The sequence below is a fragment of the Cryptomeria japonica genome, unplaced genomic scaffold, assembly GCF_030272615.1.
Source record: "Cryptomeria japonica unplaced genomic scaffold, Sugi_1.0 HiC_scaffold_262, whole genome shotgun sequence".
In the NCBI taxonomy this organism is placed as follows: Eukaryota; Viridiplantae; Streptophyta; class Pinopsida; order Cupressales; family Cupressaceae; genus Cryptomeria; species Cryptomeria japonica.
Genome location: NW_026729084.1, coordinates 125,001 through 147,500, shown reverse-complemented (window position 1 = coordinate 147,500; position 22,500 = coordinate 125,001). Strand labels below are relative to the sequence as shown.

At 60.8% G+C, this 22,500-nt stretch overlaps 2 non-coding genes across 2 annotated transcripts; both read right to left on the bottom strand.

The window, feature by feature from the left end:
* Positions 1-2,862: 2,862 nt before the first annotated feature.
* Positions 2,863-2,981, bottom strand: LOC131869719 (5S ribosomal RNA). Its single transcript, XR_009368094.1, has one exon. It is a non-coding gene; the product is annotated as a 5S ribosomal RNA (ribosomal RNA).
* A 7,817-nt stretch (positions 2,982-10,798) lies between these two features.
* LOC131869727 (5S ribosomal RNA) lies at positions 10,799-10,917 on the bottom strand. Its single transcript, XR_009368101.1, has one exon. It is a non-coding gene; the product is annotated as a 5S ribosomal RNA (ribosomal RNA).
* Positions 10,918-22,500: the final 11,583 nt, after the last annotated feature.

The following is a 22,500-nucleotide window of genomic DNA, read 5'->3' as shown; positions in this document are numbered from 1 at the left end:
GCGCACCTTTGCCAGGGTGGGCACCTTACCTGGGCTGCGCACCAGGGCGGGCTCAAGATGGCACGCGCGTTCCGTTTTTTTCACTATCTTTCAAAACGGAAATTTTAAAATCTCCTTTTTTTTTTGCCTTTTCTGGAAATTAGTGAAGGCAGCGCATCAAAGGTGCGCACCTCGCTGCCCACCTTGGTGTGCTCTGAGGTGCGCACCCGGGAGCGCTACGAAGTGTGCTCCAAGGTGCGGCGTGCACGTTGTCGGAGCCCGGTTTGCCCCGGGTGCGCACCTCGCCTGCACCTTGGCCGGGGTGGGCACCTTGGCTGGGTTTGCCCAGGGTGCGCTCCGAAGCGGGGTTACTGGAGCGCCCCCTCTTTTTTTGTCAGAGCGTTTGGTGGGGTTTCTCGCATTGGCTCTTCCCAGGCCCGGTTGTTGGGTGCGCTCCCACCCTGGCGCGCGCGAAGTTGGAAGTTGGGTTAATTGCCCGGGCGCGCACCTTCGCCAGGGTGGGCACCTTGGTGCGCACACCTTGGCTGGGCTGCGCACCAGGGCGGGCTCAAGATGGCACCAGCATTCCCTTTTTCTCACTATCTTTCAAAACGGAAATTTTAAAATCTCGTTTTTTTTTTGCCTTTTATGGAAATTAGTGAAGGCATCGCATCAAAGGTGCGCACCTCGCTGCCCACCTTGGTGTGCTCCGAGGTGCCCACCACGGTGCGCAACGCCGGTGCGAACCCGGGAGCGCCCCGATGTGTGCTCCAAGGTGCGGCGTGCACGAAGTCGGACCCCGGTTTGCCCCGGGTGCGCACCTCGCGTGCACCTTGGTGCGCACACCTTGGCTGGGTTGCGCGGCCTGGTGGGCACCATGGTGCGCACCAAGGAGCGCTCCGAAGTGTGCTCCAAGGTGCGGCGTGCACGAAGTCGGAGCCCGGTTTGCCCCGGGTACGCACCTCGCGTGCACCTTCGCCGGGGTGGGCACCTCGGCTGGGTTGCGCGCCCTGGTGCGCACCAAGGAGCGCTCCGAAGTGTGCTCCAAGGTGCGGCGTGCACGAAGTCGGAGCCCGGTTTGCCCCGGGTGCGCACCTTCGCCGCGGTGCGCACCATGGCGTGCACGAAGTCGGAGCCCGGTTTGCCCCGGGTGCGCACCTCGCGTGCACCTTCGGCGGGGTTGCGCGCCCTGGTGGGCACCATGGTGCGCACCAAGGAGCGCTCCGAAGTGTGCTCCAAGGTGCGGCGTGCACGAAGTCGGAGCCCGGTTTGCCCCGGGTGCGCACCTCGCGTGCACCTTCGGCGGGGTTGCGCGCCCTGGTGGGCACCATGGTGCGCACCAAGGAGCGCTCCGAAGTGTGCTCCAAGGTGCGGCGTGCACGAAGTCGGAGCCCGGTTTGCCCCGGGTGCGCACCTCGCGTGCACCTTCGCCGCGGTGGGCACCATGGCGTGCACGAAGTCGGAGCCCGGTTTGCCCCGGGTGCGCACCTCGCGTGCACCTTCGCCGAGGTGGGCACCTCGGCTGGGTTGCGCGCCCTGGTGCGCACCAAGGAGCGCTCCGAAGTGTGCTCCAAGGTGCGGCGTGCACGAAGTCGGAGCCCGGTTTGCCCCGGGTGCGCACCTCGCGTGCACCTTCGCCAGGGTGGGCACCTCGGTGCGCACACCTTCTCAATGTTTTCTTGCCTTTTCTGGAAATTGGTGAAGGCAGCGCATCAAAGGTGCGCACCTCGGTGTGCTCCGAGGTGCGAACCCGAGAGCGCTCCGAGGTGCCCACGAAGTCGAAAGTCGGGTTAATTGCATTGTTTTCCCCGGGTGCGCTCCGAGGTGCGCAACATCGGCGCGCACCAAGGAGGGCTCCGAAGTGTGCTCCAAGGTGCGCACGATGGCGTGCACCTCTGGTGCGCACGATTCGGAGCTCGGTTTGACCGGGGTGCGCACACCTTGGCTGGGTTGCGCACCTTTTGTGCGCTCCAAGGTGCGCACGAAGTCGGAGCTCGGTTTGCCCCGGGTGCGCACCTTCGCCAGGGTGCGCACCTTGATGCGCACGCCTTGGCTGGGCTGCGCACCTTGGTGGGCGCCATGGTGCGCACCTTTCGTGCGCTCCAAGGTGCGCACGAAGTCGGAGCTCGGTTTGCCCCGGGTGCGCACCTTGGTGGGCGCCATGGTGCACTCCGAGGTGCCCAAGATTGGTGCGCACCAAGGAGCGCTCCGAAGTGCGCTCCAAGGTGCGCGCGAAGTCGAAAGTTGGGTTAATTGTCCGGTTTGCCTCGGGTGCGCACCTTGCGTGCACCTTCGCCAGGGTGGGCGCCTTGGTGCGCACACCTTGGCTGGGCTGCGCACACCTTGGCACCCGCGTTTCCTTCATTTTAAATTTTTTTTTTTTACAATCTCTCAAGTGGGAAATTCTATAATCTCAACTTTTTTTGCCTTTTCAGGAAACTTTTGAATGGAGCGCATCATTGGTGCGCTCCGAAGTGTGCTCCAAAGCTCTCTCCAGCTGCGTGCACCTGCCCCGGCCGCGCACCCGGCCCCGCCCAGCTTCGCTCACCTGTCCCGGGCGTCTGGTGCGGAACCTTAGAGTAAGAAACATCACCGTGCACCTTGGCCAACGTGCGCGACTCGACCGAGCGCGCACTGGCCGAGGTGCACACCGATTTCACCTGGGTGCGCGCGCAGCACCTCGGGCGCACCGGGGTGCGCGCACAACGCCCGGGTTGCACCGTGGCCTGTGTGCTCGGGGCGCCTCGGGTGCGCGCTCGGTGTCGCCCCCGCGCGCGCGGTAGTGCGGGCAGCGCACCCCGGCCCGGCCCGGCCCCGACGAGAACGCAAACGGGCAAAAGGTTTATTCAAATAGCATTGCGACGCCCGGCGAAAAACTAAAAAAGGGTGCAACACCGGGACTTCCCGGGAGGTCACCCATCCCAGTACTACTCCGGCCCAAGCGCGCTTAACTGCGGAGTTCTGATGGGATCCGGTGCACTAACGCTGGTATGATCGCACCCGTTATGAGCTTGTCGCAGTGTGTACTTAGCAAACCGCGACCCACGTGCGAATCCACCCCGGCCACCCACCCCCGTCGAGGTGCACACCCTCCCTCGCGAAGTGCGCCCCGTTCGCCAAGTGTGAGCCCTGCCCGGGTGCGCGCACCTTGCTAGGGCGTCGGGTGTGCACCCGGCCCGGCCTACGTGCGTGCACCTGGAGGGGGCGTCGTGTGCGTGCAGTGTCCCGTCTGCAACGCGGTGCCCACACACCACCTCGGGCGCAACGACCTGCGCTCACATGTGGGCCGAGTGCACCTTGGTGCATGTTCGGGGCGCCTCGGGTGCACGCTCGATCTTGCCCCGGTGCACCAAGGCGCTCGGTTTGCCCCGGGTGCGCACTTGGTGCAAGGTGGGCACCCAAAATAGGGATCAAGCACCAAAACACAAGTTTCGGGATGCAAAATGGGACCCAAGGACCACAAATGCGTTCCAAGACCCATGATGGGTCCACGAGAACAAAAATGTGTTCCGAGACTTAATAAACAAATATTGGGTTTTAGGAGAAGAAACATGCTCTGATGCCCAAAACGAGAATCGACCCCGAAAAGGCCACAGGCCAAAAGTGGGATGCGAGACAAAAAAAAATGGGACCCGAGGACCAAAATTGGGTTCCCAGGTCGAAGACAGGGCAACCGGACAAGAAACGACCTCTAAGGCTCGAAATGAGTCCCGACGACTAAAACTTGACAAGAAGCACCCATCAGGCACCCAACTCGACACCCATGGGATGCCGACCCACCCGGGCTTCCACCTAGCACACCTTGGCACCCACCCACCCTCGCACCCAACCTCGCACCCAACTTAGCACCTTTGAACCCACATTGGCACTCACCCTGACCCTGGCACCTTGGAACCCACATTGGCACTCACCTTGACCCTGGCACCCACCTTTGCACTCACCTTGGGACCCACCCTGGCTCCCACCTCGGCACCCACCCAGACACCCACCTTGGTTCCTTGGCACCCACCTTGGATCCTTGGCACCCACCCCGACACCCACCTTGGCACGCAACTTGGCTACTTGCCACCCACCTTGGCTCCTTGACGCCCACCCCGACAACCACCCCGTGACCTACCCTGGCTAGGGTTGGTGCACACCCACCCTGGTGCCCACCTTGGCACCCACCCTATGACCCACCTTGGCACGCACCTTAGTACCCACCCCGTTACCCACCCTAGGACCCACCCCGTGACCCACCTTGGCCAGGGTGGGTGCCTTGGTGCGCACAACTTGCCTGGGCTGCACACCAGGGCGGGCTCAAGATGGCACCCGCGTTCCGTTTTTTTCACTATCTTTCAAAACGGAAATTTTAAAATCTCATTTTTTTCTTTTTTTTGCCTTTTCTGGAAATTAGTGAAGGCAGCGCATCAAAGGTGCGCAATGCTGGTGCGAACCCGGGAGCGCTCCGATGTGTGCTCCAAGGTGCGGCGTGCACGAAGTCCGAGCCCGGTTTGCCCCGGGTGCGCACCTCGCGTGCACCTTCGCCGGGGTGAGCACCTTGGCTGGGTTGCGCGCCCTGGTGCGTACCAAGGAGCGCTCTGAAGTGTGCTCCAAGGTGCGGCGTGCACGAAGTCGGAGCCCGGTTTGCCCCGGGTGTGCACCTCGGGTGCGCACCTCGCGTGCACCTTCGCTGCGGTGGGCACCTTGGCTGGGTTGCGCGCCTTGGTGGGCACCATGCAGTGCACGAAGTCGGAGCCCGGTTTGCCCCGGGCGCGCACCTCCGCCAGGGTGGGCACCTTGGTGCGCACAACTTGCCTGGGCTGCGCATCAGGAAGGGCTCAAGATGGCACCCGCGTTCCGTTTTTTTCACTATCTTTCAGAACGGAAATTTTAAAATATCGTTTTTTTTTGCCTTTTCTGGAAATTAGTGAAGGCAGCGCATCAAAGGTGCGCAACGCTGGTGCGAACCTGGGAGCGCTCCGATGTGTGCTCCAAGGTGCGGCGTGCACGAAGTCGGAGCCCGGTTTGCCTCGGGTGCGCCCTGGTGGGCACCATGGTGCGCACCAAGGAGCGCTCCGAAGTGTGCTCCAAGGTGCGGCCTGCACGAAGTCGGAGCCCGGTTTGCCCCGGGTGTGCACCTCGGGTGGGCACCTTGGTGCGCATGCCTTGCCTGGGCTGCGCACCAGGGCGGGCTCAAGATGGCACCCGCGTTCCTTTTTTTTCACTATCTTTCAAAACGGAAATTTTAAAATCTCATTTTTTTTTGCCTTTTTCTGGAAATTAGTGAAGGCAGCGCATCAAAGGTGCGCACCTCGCTGCCCACCACGGTGCGCAACGCCGGTGGGCACCCGGGAGTGCTTCGAAGTGTGCTCCAAGGTGCTGCGTGCACGTTGTCGGAGCCCGGTTTGCCCCGGGTGCGCACCTCGCGTGCACCTTCGTCGGGGTGGGCACCTTGGCTTGGTTTGCCCCGGCTGCGCTCCGAAGCGGGGTTATTGGAGCGCCGCCTCTTTTTTTGTCGGAGCGTTTGGTGGGGTTTCTCGCATTGGCTCTTCCGAGGCCCGGTTGCCACCCTGGCGCGCACGAAGTCGGAAGTAGGGTTAATTGCCCGGGTGCGCACCTTTGCCAGGGTGGCACCTTACCTGGGCTGCGCACCAGGGCGGGCTCAAGATGGCACGCGCGTTCCGTTTTTTTCACTATCTTTCAAAACGGAAATTTTAAAATCTCCTTTTTTTTTTGCCTTTTCTGGAAATTAGTGAAGGCAGCGCATCAAAGGTGCGCACCTCGCTGCCCACCTTGGTGTGCTCTGAGGTGCGCACCCGGGAGCGCTACGAAGTGTGCTCCAAGGTGCGGCGTGCACGTTGTCGGAGCCCGGTTTGCCCCGGGTGCGCACCTCGCCTGCACCTTGGCCGGGGTGGGCACCTTGGCTGGGTTTGCCCAGGGTGCGCTCCGAAGCGGGGTTACTGGAGCGCCCCCTCTTTTTTTGTCAGAGAGTTTGGTGGGGTTTCTCGCATTGGCTCTTCCCAGGCCCGGTTGTTGGGTGCGCTCCCACCCTGGCGCGCGCGAAGTTGGAAGTTGGGTTAATTGCCCGGGCGCGCACCTTCGCCAGGGTGGGCACCTTGGTGCGCAAACCTTGGCTGGGCTGCGCACCAGGGCGGGCTCAAGATGGCACCAGCATTCCCTTTTTCTCACTATCTTTCAAAACGGAAATTTTAAAATCTCGTTTTTTTTTTGCCTTTTATGGAAATTAGTGAAGGCATCGCATCAAAGGTGCGCACCTCGCTGCCCACCTTGGTGTGCTCCGAGGTGCCCACCACGGTGCGCAACGCCGGTGCGAACCCGGGAGCGCCCCGATGTGTGCTCCAAGGTGCGGCGTGCACGAAGTCGGACCCCGGTTTGCCCCGGGTGCGCACCTCGCGTGCACCTTGGTGCGCACACCTTGGCTGGGTTGCGCGGCCTGGTGGGCACCATGGTGCGCACCAAGGAGCGCTCCGAAGTGTGCTCCAAGGTGCGGCGTGCACGAAGTCGGAGCCCGGTTTGCCCCGGGTGCGCACCTTCGCCGCGGTGGGCACCATGGCGTGCACGAAGTCGGAGCCCGGTTTGCCCCGGGTGCGCACCTCGCGTGCACCTTCGCCGGGGTGGGCACCTCGGCTGGGTTGCGCGCCCTGGTGCGCACCAAGGAGCGCTCTGAAGTGTGCTCCAAGGTGCGGCGTGCACGAAGTCGGAGCCCGGTTTGCCCCGGGTGTGCACCTCGCGTGCGCACCTCGCGTGCACCTTCGCTGCGGTGGGCACCTTGGCTGGGTTGCGCGCCTTGGTGGGCACCATGCAGTGCACGAAGTCGGAGCCCGGATTGCCCCGGGCGCGCACCTCCGCCAGGGTGGGCACCTTGGTGCGCACAACTTGCCTGGGGTGCGCACCAGGAAGGGCTCAAGATGGCACCCGCGTTCCGTTTTTTTCACTATCTTTCAGAACGGAAATTTTAAAATCTCGTTTTTTTTTGCCTTTTCTGGAAATTAGTGAAGGCAGCGCATCAAAGGTGCGCAACGCTGGTGCGAACCTGGGAGCGCTCCGATGTGTGCTCCAAGGTGCGGCGTGCACGAAGTCGGACCCCGGTTTGCCCCGGGTGCGCACCTCGCGTGCACCTTGGTGCGCACACCTTGGCTGGGTTGCGCGCCCTGGTGGGCACCATGGTGCGCACCAAGGAGCGCTCCGAAGTGTGCTCCAAGGTGCGGCGTGCACGAAGTCGGAGCCCGGTTTGCCCCGGGTGCGCACCTCGCGTGCACCTTCGCCGCGGTGGGCACCATGGCGTGCACGAAGTCGGAGCCCGGTTTGCCCCGGGTGCGCACCTCGCGTGCACCTTCGCCGGGGTGGGCACCTTGGTGTGCAGACCTTGGCTGGGTTGCGCGCCCTGGTGGGCACCATGGTGCGCACCAAGGAGCGCTCCGAAGTGTGCTCCAAGGTGCGGCCTGCACGAAGTCGGAGCCCGGTTTGCCCCGGGTGTGCACCTCGGGTGGGCACCTTGGTGCGCATGCCTTGCCTGGGCTGCGCACCAGGGCGGGCTCAAGATGGCACCCGCGTTCCTTTTTTTTCACTATCTTTCAAAATGGAAATTTTAAAATCTCATTTTTTTTTGCCTTTTTCTGGAAATTAGTGAAGGCAGCGCATCAAAGGTGCGCACCTCGCTGCCCACCACGGTGCGCAACGCCGGTGGGCACCCGGGAGTGCTTCGAAGTGTGCTCCAAGGTGCTGCGTGCACATTGTCGGAGCCCGGTTTGCCCCGGGTGCGCACCTCGCGTGCACCTTCGTCGGGGTGGGCACCTTGGCTGGGTTTGCCCCGGCTGCGCTCCGAAGCGGGGTTATTGGAGCGCCGCCTCTTTTTTTGTCGGAGCGTTTGGTGGGGTTTCTCGCATTGGCTCTTCCGAGGCCCGGTTGCCACCCTGGCGCGCACGAAGTCGGAAGTAGGGTTAATTGCCCGGGTGCGCACCTTTGCCAGGGTGGGCACCTTACCTGGGCTGCGCACCAGGGCGGGCTCAAGATGGCACGCGCGTTCCGTTTTTTTCACTATCTTTCAAAACGGAAATTTTAAAATCTCCTTTTTTTTTTGCCTTTTCTGGAAATTAGTGAAGGCAGCGCATCAAAGGTGCGCACCTCGCTGCCCACCTTGGTGTGCTCTGAGGTGCGCACCCGGGAGCGCTACGAAGTGTGCTCCAAGGTGCGGCGTGCACGTTGTCGGAGCCCGGTTTGCCCCGGGTGCGCACCTCGCCTGCACCTTGGCCGGGGTGGGCACCTTGGCTGGGTTTGCCCAGGGTGCGCTCCGAAGCGGGGTTACTGGAGCGCCCCCTCTTTTTTTGTCAGAGCGTTTGGTGGGGTTTCTCGCATTGGCTCTTCCCAGGCCCGGTTGTTGGGTGCGCTCCCACCCTGGCGCGCGCGAAGTTGGAAGTTGGGTTAATTGCCCGGGCGCGCACCTTCGCCAGGGTGGGCACCTTGGTGCGCACACCTTGGCTGGGCTGCGCACCAGGGCGGGCTCAAGATGGCACCAGCATTCCCTTTTTCTCACTATCTTTCAAAACGGAAATTTTAAAATCTCGTTTTTTTTTTGCCTTTTATGGAAATTAGTGAAGGCATCGCATCAAAGGTGCGCACCTCGCTGCCCACCTTGGTGTGCTCCGAGGTGCCCACCACGGTGCGCAACGCCGGTGCGAACCCGGGAGCGCCCCGATGTGTGCTCCAAGGTGCGGCGTGCACGAAGTCGGACCCTGGTTTGCCCCGGGTGCGCACCTCGCGTGCACCTTGGTGCGCACACCTTGGCTGGGTTGCGCGGCCTGGTGGGCACCATGGTGCGCACCAAGGAGCGCTCCGAAGTGTGCTCCAAGGTGCGGCGTGCACGAAGTCGGAGCCCGGTTTGCCCCGGGTACGCACCTCGCGTGCACCTTCGCCGGGGTGGGCACCTCGGCTGGGTTGCGCGCCCTGGTGCGCACCAAGGAGCGCTCCGAAGTGTGCTCCAAGGTGCGGCGTGCACGAAGTCGGAGCCCGGTTTGCCCCGGGTGCGCACCTTCGCCGCGGTGCGCACCATGGCGTGCACGAAGTCGGAGCCCGGTTTGCCCCGGGTGCGCACCTCGCGTGCACCTTCGGCGGGGTTGCGCGCCCTGGTGGGCACCATGGTGCGCACCAAGGAGCGCTCCGAAGTGTGCTCCAAGGTGCGGCGTGCACGAAGTCGGAGCCCGGTTTGCCCCGGGTGCGCACCTCGCGTGCACCTTCGGCGGGGTTGCGCGCCCTGGTGGGCACCATGGTGCGCACCAAGGAGCGCTCCGAAGTGTGCTCCAAGGTGCGGCGTGCACGAAGTCGGAGCCCGGTTTGCCCCGGGTGCGCACCTCGCGTGCACCTTCGCCGCGGTGGGCACCATGGCGTGCACGAAGTCGGAGCCCGGTTTGCCCCGGGTGCGCACCTCGCGTGCACCTTCGCCGGGGTGGGCACCTCGGCTGGGTTGCGCGCCCTGGTGCGCACCAAGGAGCGCTCCGAAGTGTGCTCCAAGGTGCGGCGTGCACGAAGTCGGAGCCCGGTTTGCCCCGGGTGCGCACCTCGCGTGCACCTTCGCCAGGGTGGGCACCTCGGTGCGCACACCTTCTCAATGTTTTCTTGCCTTTTCTGGAAATTGGTGAAGGCAGCGCATCAAAGGTGCGCACCTCGGTGTGCTCCGAGGTGCGAACCCGAGAGCGCTCCGAGGTGCCCACGAAGTCGAAAGTCGGGTTAATTGCATTGTTTTCCCCGGGTGCGCTCCGAGGTGCGCAACATCGGCGCGCACCAAGGAGGGCTCCGAAGTGTGCTCCAAGGTGCGCACGATGGCGTGCACCTCTGGTGCGCACGATTCGGAGCTCGGTTTGACCGGGGTGCGCACACCTTGGCTGGGTTGCGCACCTTTTGTGCGCTCCAAGGTGCGCACGAAGTCGGAGCTCGGTTTGCCCCGGGTGCGCACCTTCGCCAGGGTGCGCACCTTGATGCGCACGCCTTGGCTGGGCTGCGCACCTTGGTGGGCGCCATGGTGCGCACCTTTCGTGCGCTCCAAGGTGCGCACGAAGTCGGAGCTCGGTTTGCCCCGGGTGCGCACCTTGGTGGGCGCCATGGTGCACTCCGAGGTGCCCAAGATTGGTGCGCACCAAGGAGCGCTTCGAAGTGCGCTCCAAGGTGCGCGCGAAGTCGAAAGTTGGGTTAATTGTCCGGTTTGCCTCGGGTGCGCACCTTGCGTGCACCTTCGCCAGGGTGGGCGCCTTGGTGCGCACACCTTGGCTGGGCTGCGCACACCTTGGCACCCGCGTTTCCTTCATTTTAAATTTTTTTTTTTTACAATCTCTCAAGTGGGAAATTCTATAATCTCAACTTTTTTTGCCTTTTCAGGAAACTTTTGAATGGAGCGCATCATTGGTGCGCTCCGAAGTGTGCTCCAAAGCTCTCTCCAGCTGCGTGCACCTGCCCCGGCCGCGCACCCGGCCCCGCCCAGCTTCGCTCACCTGTCCCGGGCGTCTGGTGCGGAACCTTAGAGTAAGAAACATCACCGTGCACCTTGGCCAACGTGCGCGACTCGACCGAGCGCGCACTGGCCGAGGTGCACACCGATTTCACCTGGGTGCGCGCGCAGCACCTCGGGCGCACCGGGGTGCGCGCACAACGCCCGGGTTGCACCGTGGCCTGTGTGCTCGGGGTGCCTCGGGTGCGCGCTCGGTGTCGCCCCCGCGCGCGCGGTAGTGCGGGCAGCGCACCCCGGCCCGGCCCGGCCCCGACGAGAACGCAAACGGGCAAAAGGTTTATTCAAATAGCATTGCGACGCCCGGCGAAAAACTAAAAAAGGGTGCAACACCGGGACTTCCCGGGAGGTCACCCATCCCAGTACTACTCCGGCCCAAGCGCGCTTAACTGCGGAGTTCTGATGGGATCCGGTGCACTAATGCTGGTATGATCGCACCCGTTATGAGCTTGTCGCAGTGTGTACTTAGCAAACCGCGACCCACGTGCGAATCCACCCCGGCCACCCACCCCCGTCGAGGTGCACACCCTCCCTCGCGAAGTGCGCCCCGTTCGCCAAGTGTGAGCCCTGCCCGGGTGCGCGCACCTTGCTAGGGCGTCGGGTGTGCACCCGGCCCGGCCTACGTGCGTGCACCTGGAGGGGGCGTCGTGTGCGTGCAGTGTCCCGTCTGCAACGCGGTGCCCACACACCACCTCGGGCGCAACGACCTGCGCTCACATGTGGGCCGAGTGCACCTTGGTGCATGTTCGGGGCGCCTCGGGTGCACGCTCGATCTTGCCCCGGTGCACCAAGGCGCTCGGTTTGCCCCGGGTGCGCACTTGGTGCAAGGTGGGCACCCAAAATAGGGATCAAGCACCAAAACACAAGTTTCGGGATGCAAAATGGGACCCAAGGACCACAAATGCGTTCCAAGACCCATGATGGGTCCACGAGAACAAAAATGTGTTCCGAGACTTAATAAACAAATATTGGGTTTTAGGAGAAGAAACATGCTCTGATGCCCAAAACGAGAATCGACCCCGAAAAGGCCACAGGCCAAAAGTGGGATGCGAGACAAAAAAAAATGGGACCCGAGGACCAAAATTGGGTTCCCAGGTCGAAGACAGGGCAACCGGACAAGAAACGACCTCTAAGGCTCGAAATGAGTCCCGACGACTAAAACTTGACAAGAAGCACCCATCAGGCACCCAACTCGACACCCATGGGATGCCGACCCACCCGGGCTTCCACCTAGCACACCTTGGCACCCACCCACCCTCGCACCCAACCTCGCACCCAACTTAGCACCTTTGAACCCACATTGGCACTCACCCTGACCCTGGCACCTTGGAACCCACATTGGCACTCACCTTGACCCTGGCACCCACCTTTGCACTCACCTTGGGACCCACCCTGGCTCCCACCTCGGCACCCACCCAGACACCCACCTTGGTTCCTTGGCACCCACCTTGGATCCTTGGCACCCACCCCGACACCCACCTTGGCACGCAACTTGGCTACTTGCCACCCACCTTGGCTCCTTGACGCCCACCCCGACAACCACCCCGTGACCTACCCTGGCTAGGGTTGGTGCACACCCACCCTGGTGCCCACCTTGGCACCCACCCTATGACCCACCTTGGCACGCACCTTAGTACCCACCCCGTTACCCACCCTAGGACCCACCCCGTGACCCACCTTGGCCAGGGTGGGTGCACCCACCCTGGTGCCCACCTTGGCACCCACCCATCCTAGCACCCAGCCTGTGACCGGGCTTGGAACCCAACCTTGCACCCGCACCCGTCTTGGCCAGTGTGGGTGCGCACCCATCCTGGCACCCACGTTGTGACACACCCTTTAACCCACGCACCCTAGCACCCACGTTGGCACCCACCTTGGAACCCAACCTAGCAACTTGGCACCCACCCCGTGACCCACCTTGGCATCCACCATAGCAGTCGCCGACTTGGCACCCACCTCGGCACCCACCTTGACACTTGTGGACCCACCTTGCCACTCACCCTAGCATCGACCCATCCTAGCACCCACCCTGGCACCTTTGCACCCTAGCACTCACCCATCCTAGCACCTAACCTGTGACCCACCTTGACACTCACCCTCGCACCCACCTTGGAACCCAACCTAGCACCCACCCACCCTGACACCAACCCTAGCACCTACCCACCCTTGCACCCACCCTGTGACCCATCTTGGCACCCACCCATCCTACCACTCAACCTATCACCCACCTTCTCACCCACCTTGGCATCCACCTTAGCACCCACCCACACTGGCACCTTGGCACCCACCTCGGGCAAGGTGGGTGCACACCCACCCTGGCACCCAATTTAGAACCCACCGAGCATGTTACCCACCTTGGCACCCACATTGCAGCCCACCCTAGTACCCACCCTATGACCCACATTGGCATCCACACCCTAGCACCCAGGCACCTCGACACCCGCCTTGACACCCACCCTAGCACTGAACCTGTGACCCACCTTGGAACTCACCCTAGAACCCACCCACCCTGTGAACCACCTTGGCATCCACCTTAGCACCCACCCACCTTGGCACCCACTCTAGCACTCACCCATCCTAACACCCAACTTGTTACCCACCTTGGCACCCGCCCTCGCGTCCACCTTGAAACCCACCCTAGCACCCACCCACGCAGGAGCCCACCTTGGCACCCAACCTAACACCCACGCATCCTGGCACCCAACTTGTGACCCACCTTGGAACCCACCCTAGTACCCACCTTTGAACCCACTATATCACCAACCCACCTTGGCACCCACCCTATGACCCTCTTTGGAATCCACCCTAGCACGCACCCACCCTGGCACCCACCATGGAGCGCACCCTAGCACCCACCCACCTCGGCACGCACCTCAACACCCACCTTGGTGTGCGCACTGCGCCAACCTCTCAAAGACCCTATGTGGTGCGCTCCAAAGTGTACACCTTTGGTGCGCTCCAAGGTGCGCACCTTTGGTGCACACCGAGGTGCACACCAAAGTGTGCACCGAGGTGAGCACCAAAGTGCACTCCAGGGTGCACACCAAGGCGTGCACCTTTGGTGCGGTCAATGCAAACGAATTCGGAAGTTGGGGTCGATGTCCTAATCGCTGCTGCAGACTACACGTATGAGAATCGGACAAATAGCTTTATATAGGGGAGGTGTTGCGTTTGATGGGTCGACTCCCCTGGTTGTGTGCACTGCACCAACTTCAAAGACCCTGTCTTGTTTAAGAAGTCAAAAGTTGGGGTGGATGTCCTAATCATTGCTGCAGTCTACGCATGTATGAGAATCAGACAAATAGCTTATATAGGGGAGGTGTTGCATTCGGTGGGTTGACTCCCCTGGTTGTGCGCACTGCGCCAACCTCAAAGACCCCGCATAGCAGAAGAAGTCGGAAGTCGGATTTTGGTGAGCACCAAGGCGTGCACCTTTGGTGCGGTCAACGCAGACGAATTCAGAAGTTGGGGTGGATGTCCTAATCGTTGTTGCAGGCTACACATGTATGAGAATCAGACAAATAGCTTATATAGGGGAGGTGTTGGGTTTGATGGGTCAACTCCCTTGGTTGTGCGCATTACGCCAACCTCAAAGACCTTGTTTTCGTTAAGAAGTCAAAAGTTGGGGTCAATGTCCTAATGGCTCCTGCAGGCTACACATGTATGAGAATCGGACAAATAGCTTATATAGGGGAGGTGTTGGGTTTGATGGGTCGACTCCCCTGGTTGTGCGCATTACGTCAACCTCAAAGACCTTGTTTTCGTTAAGAAGTCAAAAGTTGGGGTCGATGTCCTAATTGCTCCTGTAGACTACACATGTATGAGAATCAGACAAATAGCTTATATAGGGGAGGTGTTGGGTTTGATGGGTTGACTCCCCTAGTTGTTCGCATTACACCAACCTCAAAGACCTTGTTTTCGTTTAGAAGCCGAAAGTTGGGGTCGATGTCCTAATTGCTCCTGCAGGCTACGCATGTATGAGAATCAGACAAATAGCTTATATAGGGGAGGTGTTGGGTTTGATGGGTCGACTCCCCTGGTTGTGCGCATTGCGCCAACCTCAAAGACCCTGCATTGCGGATGAAGTCGAAAGTCAGAGTTTGGTGTGCTACAAGGTGTGGTCGAAGGTGCTCACCTAGGTGTGCACCTTTGGAGCACAGGAAAAGTGCCCTCCAAAAGTGCGCACCTTTGGAGTGCACAAAAGTGCCCTCCAAAAGTGCGCACCTTTGGAGCGCAGAAAAGTGCCCTCCAAAAAGTGCCCTCCAAAAGTGCGCACCTTTGGAGCGCAGAAAAGTGCCCTCCAAAAAGTGCCCTCCAAAAGTGCGCACCTTTGGAGCGCAGAAAAGTGCCCTCCAAAAAGTGCCCTCCAAAAGTGCGCACCTTTGGAGCGCAGAAAAGTGCCCTCCAAAAGTGCGCACCTTTGGAGCGCAGAAAAGTGCCCTCCAAAAAGTGCCCTCCAAAAGTGCGCACCTTTGGAGCGCAGAAAAGTGCCCTCCAAAAAGTGCCCTCCAAAAGTGCGCACCTTTGGAGCGCAGAAAAGTGCCCTCCAAAAAGTGCCCTCCAAAAGTGCGCACCTTTGGAGCGCAGAAAAGTGCCCTCCAAAAAGTGCCCTCCAAAAGTGCGCACCTTTGGAGCGCAGAAAAGTGCCCTCCAAAAAGTGCCCTCCAAAAGTGCGCACCTTTGGAGCGCAGAAAAGTGCCCTCCAAAAGTGCGCACCTTTGGAGCGCACAAAAGTGCCCTCCAAAAGTGCGCACTTTTGGTGCGCACCAAGGCGCTGGTTCGGTCGTTGCAGGCGAGTTCGGAAGTTGGGGTCGATGTCCTGAGCGGAGGTGCAAACTACACAGGTGTCGGAATCGGACAAATAGCTTATATAGGGGAGGTGTATGCTTCGATGGGTCGACTCCCCAGGTTGAGCGCACCGCGCCAACCTCAAAGACCCTACGGTATGGATGAAGTCGGAAGTTGGGTCCGATGACCAATTCGATTAGTAGGTATGCTCATGAGGTCGGAATTTGGGTCCGATGACCTGCCATGTGCAGGAAGGCGAATGTTGACACTGTGCGTTGCAAGGTGCACACCAAGGCGCTGGTGCGGTCTTTTTAGTCGAGTTCGGAAGTTGGGGTCGATGTCCTGATCGGAGGTGCAAGCTACACAGGTGTGGGAATCGGACAAATAGCTTATATAGGGGAGGTGTATGCTTCGTTGGGTCGACTCCCCGGGTTGAGCGCACCGCGCCAACCTCAAAGACCCTACGGTATGGATGAAGTCGGAAGTTGGGTCCGATGACCGATTCGATATGTAGGCATACTCGCGAGGTCGGAATTTGGGTCCGATGACCTGCCACGTGCAGGAAGGCGAATGTTGGCACTGTGCGTTGCAAGGTGCGCACCAAGGCGCTGGTTCGGTCGTTGGAGGCGAGTTCGGAAGTTGGGGTCGATGTCTTGATCGGAGGTGCAAACTACACAGGTGTGGGAATCGGACAAATAGCTTATATAGGGGAGGTGTATGCTTCGTTGGGTCGACTCCCCGGGTTGAGCGCACCGCGCCAACCTCAAAGACCCTACGGTATGGATGAAGTCGGAAGTTGGGTCCGATGACCGATTCGATATGTAGGCATACTCGCGAGGTCGGAATTTGGGTCCGATGACCTGCCATGTGCAGGAAGGCGAATGTTGGGACTGTGCGTCGCAAGGTGCGCACCAAGGCGCTGGTGCCGTCGTTGCAGTCGAGTTCGGAAGTTGGGGTCGATGTCCTGGTCAGAGGTGCAAACTACACAGGTGTGGGAATCGGACAAATAGCTTATATAGGGGAGGTGTATGCTTCGATGGGTCGACTCCCTGGGTTGAGCGCACCGCGCCAACCTCAAAGACCCTACAGTATGGATGAAGTCGGAAGTTGGGTCCGATGACCGATTCGATACGTAGGCATATTGGCGAGGTCTGAATTTGTGTCCGATGACCTGCCATGCGCAGGAAGGCGGAATTTGGGTCCGATGACCGAGTTGATGGCGTGCCATGCGCAGAAAGGCGGAATTTGGGTCCGATGACCGAGTTGATGTTGATGGCCCGCCATGCACAGGAAGGCGGAATTTGGGTCCGATGACCGATTTGAAGGCGTGCCATACGCAAAAAGGCGGAGTTTGGGTCCGATGACCGAGTTGATATTGATGGCCCGCCATGCGCAGGAAGGCGGAATTTGGGTCCGATGACCTGACATACGCATGGAGTCCGACTCGGGGGCCGATGTTCGATTCGATGACTTGCATTGTGGGTAAAGTCGGAAGTTGTGGTCTTTGACCCGATTCGATGACCAGACTTCGGCTGCTTGAGAATCGGACAAATAACTTATATAGGGGAGGTAGTGTTCTCGAGCATCCTCCCCCCGTGCCCGTTTATGTCGATTGATGCTGGTGCTCGACTGGTTGGAGCGCTCGGATGCAAAAATCTTGCACCAGGATTTATCGATTGTGATGGACACGGCAAGTCTCCTGATTGCTATGCAGGAGCTCATCGTGAATCTCTATGCGGCCTTGGTATGGACTCGACCTGCGGAATGGTTCGGCAATGGTAGTCGCTCCAACACGTCCTTGCAATGGCCACAGAGGTGATTCGACTAGAGCTCCAGTCTAGCTTTTGGGTTGCTTGGCGGACTGGTATAGCCGCGATCGAGTTCCGGCCATGAACGTTTTAGATAGCTCTTGGGCTTTCTGGGACGGAAGTCGGAAGTTTGGGCTGTTGTCCGATTTGATGACCATTCTTCGGATGTGTGAGAATCGGACAAATAACTTATATAGGGGACTGTGTTGTCTCACGCAGCCCCCTCCGTGCCCCTCTATCTCGACCGATGTTGGTGCTTGAAAGGGTTGGGATCGCTCGGATTTATAAACGTGCACCACCATTTGTCGAGTGTGAGGGACGCGGCAGGTCTCCTAAATGCTATGCGGGCGCTCTCTGAGAATCTCTATCCGGCCTCGACACAGACTAGTCTTGCTGAATGGTTTGGCACTGGTAGTCGATCCAACACGTCGTTGTTGTGGCCGCCTAGGCGATTCGATTCGAGCCCCCGTCTAGCTTTTGGGTTGCTTGGCGGATTTTGCCCTATCCGCAAGTGAGCTCGGTCCCTAAACGTTCGAGAAACCCGATTGCTATGCGCCGACTCTCTTTCTTGCGAGCCTCCATCTAGCTTTTGGGTCTCTACGGAACGGAAGTCGGAATCTGGGACCGTTGTTTGATTCGACGAGGCAGACTACGGTTGTGCGAGAATCGGACAAATAACTTATATAGGGGAGGTGTTGACTGGAGCATTCTCCCCCGTGCCCCTCTAACTCGACCAATGCTGGCGCTCGAACGGTGGTAGCGCTCGGATTTTCATTGAGCGCCAGCATTGGTCGATTTAGAGGGGCATGCGAGATTCCCGAATGCTATGCGAGGGCTCTAACGGAAATGTCTATTGGTTTCGGTATGGATGCAATTGCGAGTGGTTCGGCAAAGGTAGTCGTTCCGATGCGTCCATGTCGTGGCCAAATCGATAATTCGATTTGAGCCCTCGTATAGCATTTGGGTCTCTCGATGTGATTCCGCATTCCAGTCCCTTTGGGCACTGCTTGAGCCGCATCCCAGGGGGTTCCCTTCCCAATAATCTGCCTCGCAACCCGATTGCTATGCGGTGAGGCTCCTCGGCCGCCTCGGAACTATCTGTGTATCAGACGCATCGCGGGATAAGGGGTTGGCAACGGTAGTCGCCCCAAGCGCGTCCGATGCTTGGACCATTCCGAGGCGGCCCTGAAGCCTCTTCCGTCTAGCCGTTGGGTCCTTCTCGCCGCATCCCTCGCCTCGCACCCCGATTGCTATGCGGTGAGGCTCCTCGGCCGCCTCGGAACTATCTGTGTATCGGACGCGTCGCGGGATAAGGGGTTGTCACTGGTAGTCGCCCCAAGCGCGTCCGATGCTTGGACCATTCCGAGGCGGCCCTGAAGCCTCTTCCGTCTAGCCGTTGGGTCCTTCTCGCCGCATCCCTCGCCTCGCACCCCGATTGCTATGCGGTGAGGCTCCTCGGCCGCCTCGGAACTATCTGTGTATCGGACGCGTCGCGGGATAAGGGGTTGTCATTGGTAGTCGCCCCAAGCGCGTCCGATGCTTGGACCATTCCGAGGCGGCCCTGAAGCCTCTTCCGTCTAGCCGTTGGGTCCTTCTCGCCGCATCCCTCGCCTCGCACCCCGATTGCTATGCGGTGAGGCTCCTCGGCCGCCTCGGAACTATCTGTGTATCGGACGCGTCGCGGGATAAGGGGTTGTCACTGGTAGTCGCCCCAAGCGCGTCCGATGCTTGGACCATTCCGAGGCGGCCCTGAAGCCTCTTCCGTCTAGCCGTTGGGTCCTTCTCGCCGCATCCCTCGCCTCGCACCCCGATTGCTATGCGGTGAGGCTCCTCGGCCGCCTCGGAACTATCTGTGTATCGGACGCGTCGCGGGATAAGGGGTTGTCACTGGTAGTCGCCCCAAGCGCGTTCGATGCTTGGACCATTCCGAGGCGGCCCTGAAGCCTCTTCCGTCTAGCCGTTGGGTCCTTCTCGCCGCATCCCTCGCCTCGCACCCCGATTGCTATGCGGTGAGGCTCCTCGGCCGCCTTGGAACTATCTGTGTATCGGACGCGTCGCGGGATAAGGGGTTGTCACTGGTAGTCGCCCCAAGCGCGTCCGATGCTTAGACCATTCCGAGGCGGACCCGAAGCCTCTTCCGTCTAGCCGTTGGGTCCTTCTCGCCGCATCCTTCGCCTCGCACCCCGATTGCTATGCGGTGAGGCTCCTCGGCCGCCTCGGAACTATCTGTGTATCGGACGCGTCGCGGGATAAGGGGTTGTCACTGGTAGTCGCCCCAAGCGCGTCCGATGCTTGGACCATTCCGAGGCGGACCCGAAGCCTCTTCCGTCTAGCCGTTGGGTCCTTCTCGCCGCATCCCTCGCCTCGCACCCCGATTGCTATGCGGTGAGGCTCCTCGGCCGCCTTGGAACTATCTGTGTATCGGACGCGTCGCGGGATAAGGGGTTGTCACTGGTAGTCGCCCCAAGCGCGTCCGATGCTTGGACCATTCCGAGGCGGACCCGAAGCCTCTTCCGTCTAGCCGTTGGGTCCTTCTCGCCGCATCCCTCGCCTCGCACCCCGATTGCTATGCGGTGAGGCTCCTCGGCCGCCTTGGAACTATCTGTGTATCGGACGCGTCGCGGGATAAGGGGTTGTCACTGGTAGTCGCCCCAAGCGCGTCCGATGCTTGGACCATTCCGAGGCGGACCCGAAGCCTCTTCCGTCTAGCCGTTGGGTCCTTCTCGCCGCATCCCTCGCCTCGCACCCCGATTGCTATGCGGTGAGGCTCCTCGGCCGCCTTGGAACTATCTGTGTATCGGACGCGTCGCGGGATAAGGGGTTGTCACTGGTAGTCGCCCCAAGCGCGTCCGATGCTTGGACCATTCCGAGGCGGCCCCGAAGCCTCTTCCGTGTAGCCGTTGGGTCCTTCTCGCCGCATCCCTCGCCTCGCACCCCGATTGCTATGCGGTGAGGCTCCTCGGCCGCCTTGGAACTATCTGTGTATCGGACGCGTCGCGGGATAAGGGGTTGTCACTGGTAGTCGCCCCAAGCGCGGCCGATGCTTGGACCATTCCGAGGCGGCCCCGAAGCCTCTTCCGTGTAGCCGTTGGGTCCTTCTCGCCGCATCCCTCGCCTCGCACCCCGATTGCTATGCGGTGAGGCTCCTCGGCCGCCTTGGAACTATCTGTGTATCGGACGCGTCGCGGGATAAGGGGTTGTCACTGGTAGTCGCCCCAAGCGCGTCCGATGCTTGGACCATTCCGAGGCGGACCTGAAGCCTCTTCCCTCTAGCCGTTGGGGCTTTCTCGCCGCATCCCTCGCCTCGCACCCTGATTGCTATGCTGTGAGGCTCCTCGGCCGCCTTGGAACTATCTGTGTATCGGACGCATCGCGGGATAAGGGGTTGGCAGTGGTAGTCGCCCCAAGCGCATCCGATGCTTGGACCATTCCGAGGCGGCCCTGCAGCCTCTTCCGTCTAGCCGTTGGGGCCATCTCGCCGCATCCCCCACCTCGCACCACGATTGCTATGCGGTGAGGCTCCTTGGCCGCCTCGGAACTATCTGTGTATCGGACGCATCGCGGGATAAGGGGTTGTCACTGGTAGTCGCCCCAAGCGCGTCCGATGCTTGGACTATTCCGAGGCGGCCCTGCAGCCTCTTCCGTCTAGCCGTTGGGGCCATCTCGCTGCATCCCCCACCTCCTCGGCCGCCTCGGAACTATCTGTGTATCGGACGCATCGCGGGATAAGGGGTTGGCAGTGGTAGTCGCCCCAAGCGCGTCCGATGCTTGGACTATTCCGAGGCAGCCCTGCAGCCTCTTCCGTCTAGCCTTTGGGGCCATCTCGCCGCATCCCTCGCCTCGCACCCCGATTGCTATGCGGTGAGGCTCCTCGGCCGCCTGGGAACTATCTTCGTATCGGACGCATCGCGGGATAAGGGGTTGTCACTGGTAGTCGCCCCAAGCGCGTCCGATGCTTGGACTATTCCGAGGCGGCCCTGTGGCCTCTTCCGTCTAGCCGTTGGGGCCATCTCGCCGCATCCCCCACCTCGCACCCCGATTGCTATGCGGTGAGGCTCTTCGGCCGCCTTGGAACTATCTTCGTATCGGACGCATTGCGGGATAAGGGGTTGTCACTGGTAGTGGCCCCAAGCGCGTCCGATGCTTGGACTATTCCGAGGCGGCCCTGCAGCCTCTTCCGTCTAGCCGTTGGGGCCATCTCGCCGCATCCCCCACCTCGCACCCCGATTGCTATGCGGTGAGGCTCCTCGGCCGCCTTGGAACTATCTTCGTATCGGACGCATCGCGGGATAAGGGGTTGTCACTGGTAGTCGCCCCAAGCGCGTCCGATGCTTGGACTATTCCGACGCGGCCCTGTGGCCTCTTCCGTCTAGCCGTTGGGGCCATCTCGCCGCATCCCCCACCTCGCACCCCGATTGCTATGCGGTGAGGCTCCTCGGCCGCCTTGGAACCATCTTCGTATCGGACGCATCGCGGGATAGGGGGCTGTCACTGGTAGTCGCCCCAAGCGTGTCCGATGCTTGGACCATTCCTAGGCGGCCCTGAAGCCTCTTCCGTCTAGCCGTTGGGGCCTTCCCGCCCCATCCCTCGCCTCGCACCCCCGATTGCTATGCGGTGAGGCTCCTCGGCCGCCTTGGAACCATCTGTGTATCGGACGCATCGCGGGATAAGGGGTTGGCACTGGCAGTCGCCCCAAGCGCGTCCGATGCTTGGACCATTCCGAGGTGGCCCTGAAGCCTCTTCCGTCTAGCCGTTGGGGCCTTCCCGCCCCATCCCTCGCCTCGCACCCCGATTGATATGCGGTGAGGCTCCTCGGCCGCCTTGGAACTATCTGTGTATCGGACGCATCGCGGGATAAGGGGTTGGCACTGGTAGTCGTCCCAATCGCATCCGATGCTTGGACCATTCCGAGGCGGCCCTGCAGCCTCTTCCGTTTAGCCGTCGGGGCCTTCCCGCCGCATCCCTCGCCTCGCATCCCGATTCCTATGCGGTGAGTCTTCTCGGCCGCCGCGGAACTATACCTGTTATTGCTACTGCATCCTTCGGCTGGTAACCTCCTCTGCCGCCTTGGAACGTTCTCTTTGTCGGACGCGTCGCGGGATAAGGGGTTGGCACTGGTAGTCGCCCCAAGCGCGCCCGATGCATAGACCGCTCCGAGTCGACCTTGCTTTCAGCCTCTCACATGCATAGACCTCTCTGAGTCGACCCTGCAGCCTCTCACGTTTAGCCTTTGGAATCTCGCCTCACAACATGATTGCTATCCTTGATGCATCCCTTGCCTCGAGCCCTGATTGCTTTCTTGGCTGCATCCCTCCTCTCCTCACAGCCCGGTTGTCATCACTGCTTCATCCGTCGCTTCATGCATTCTGGCTGCTGGGCCCTTCCCACCGCACACCTCGATTGCTATCTCTTCTGCATCACACACCC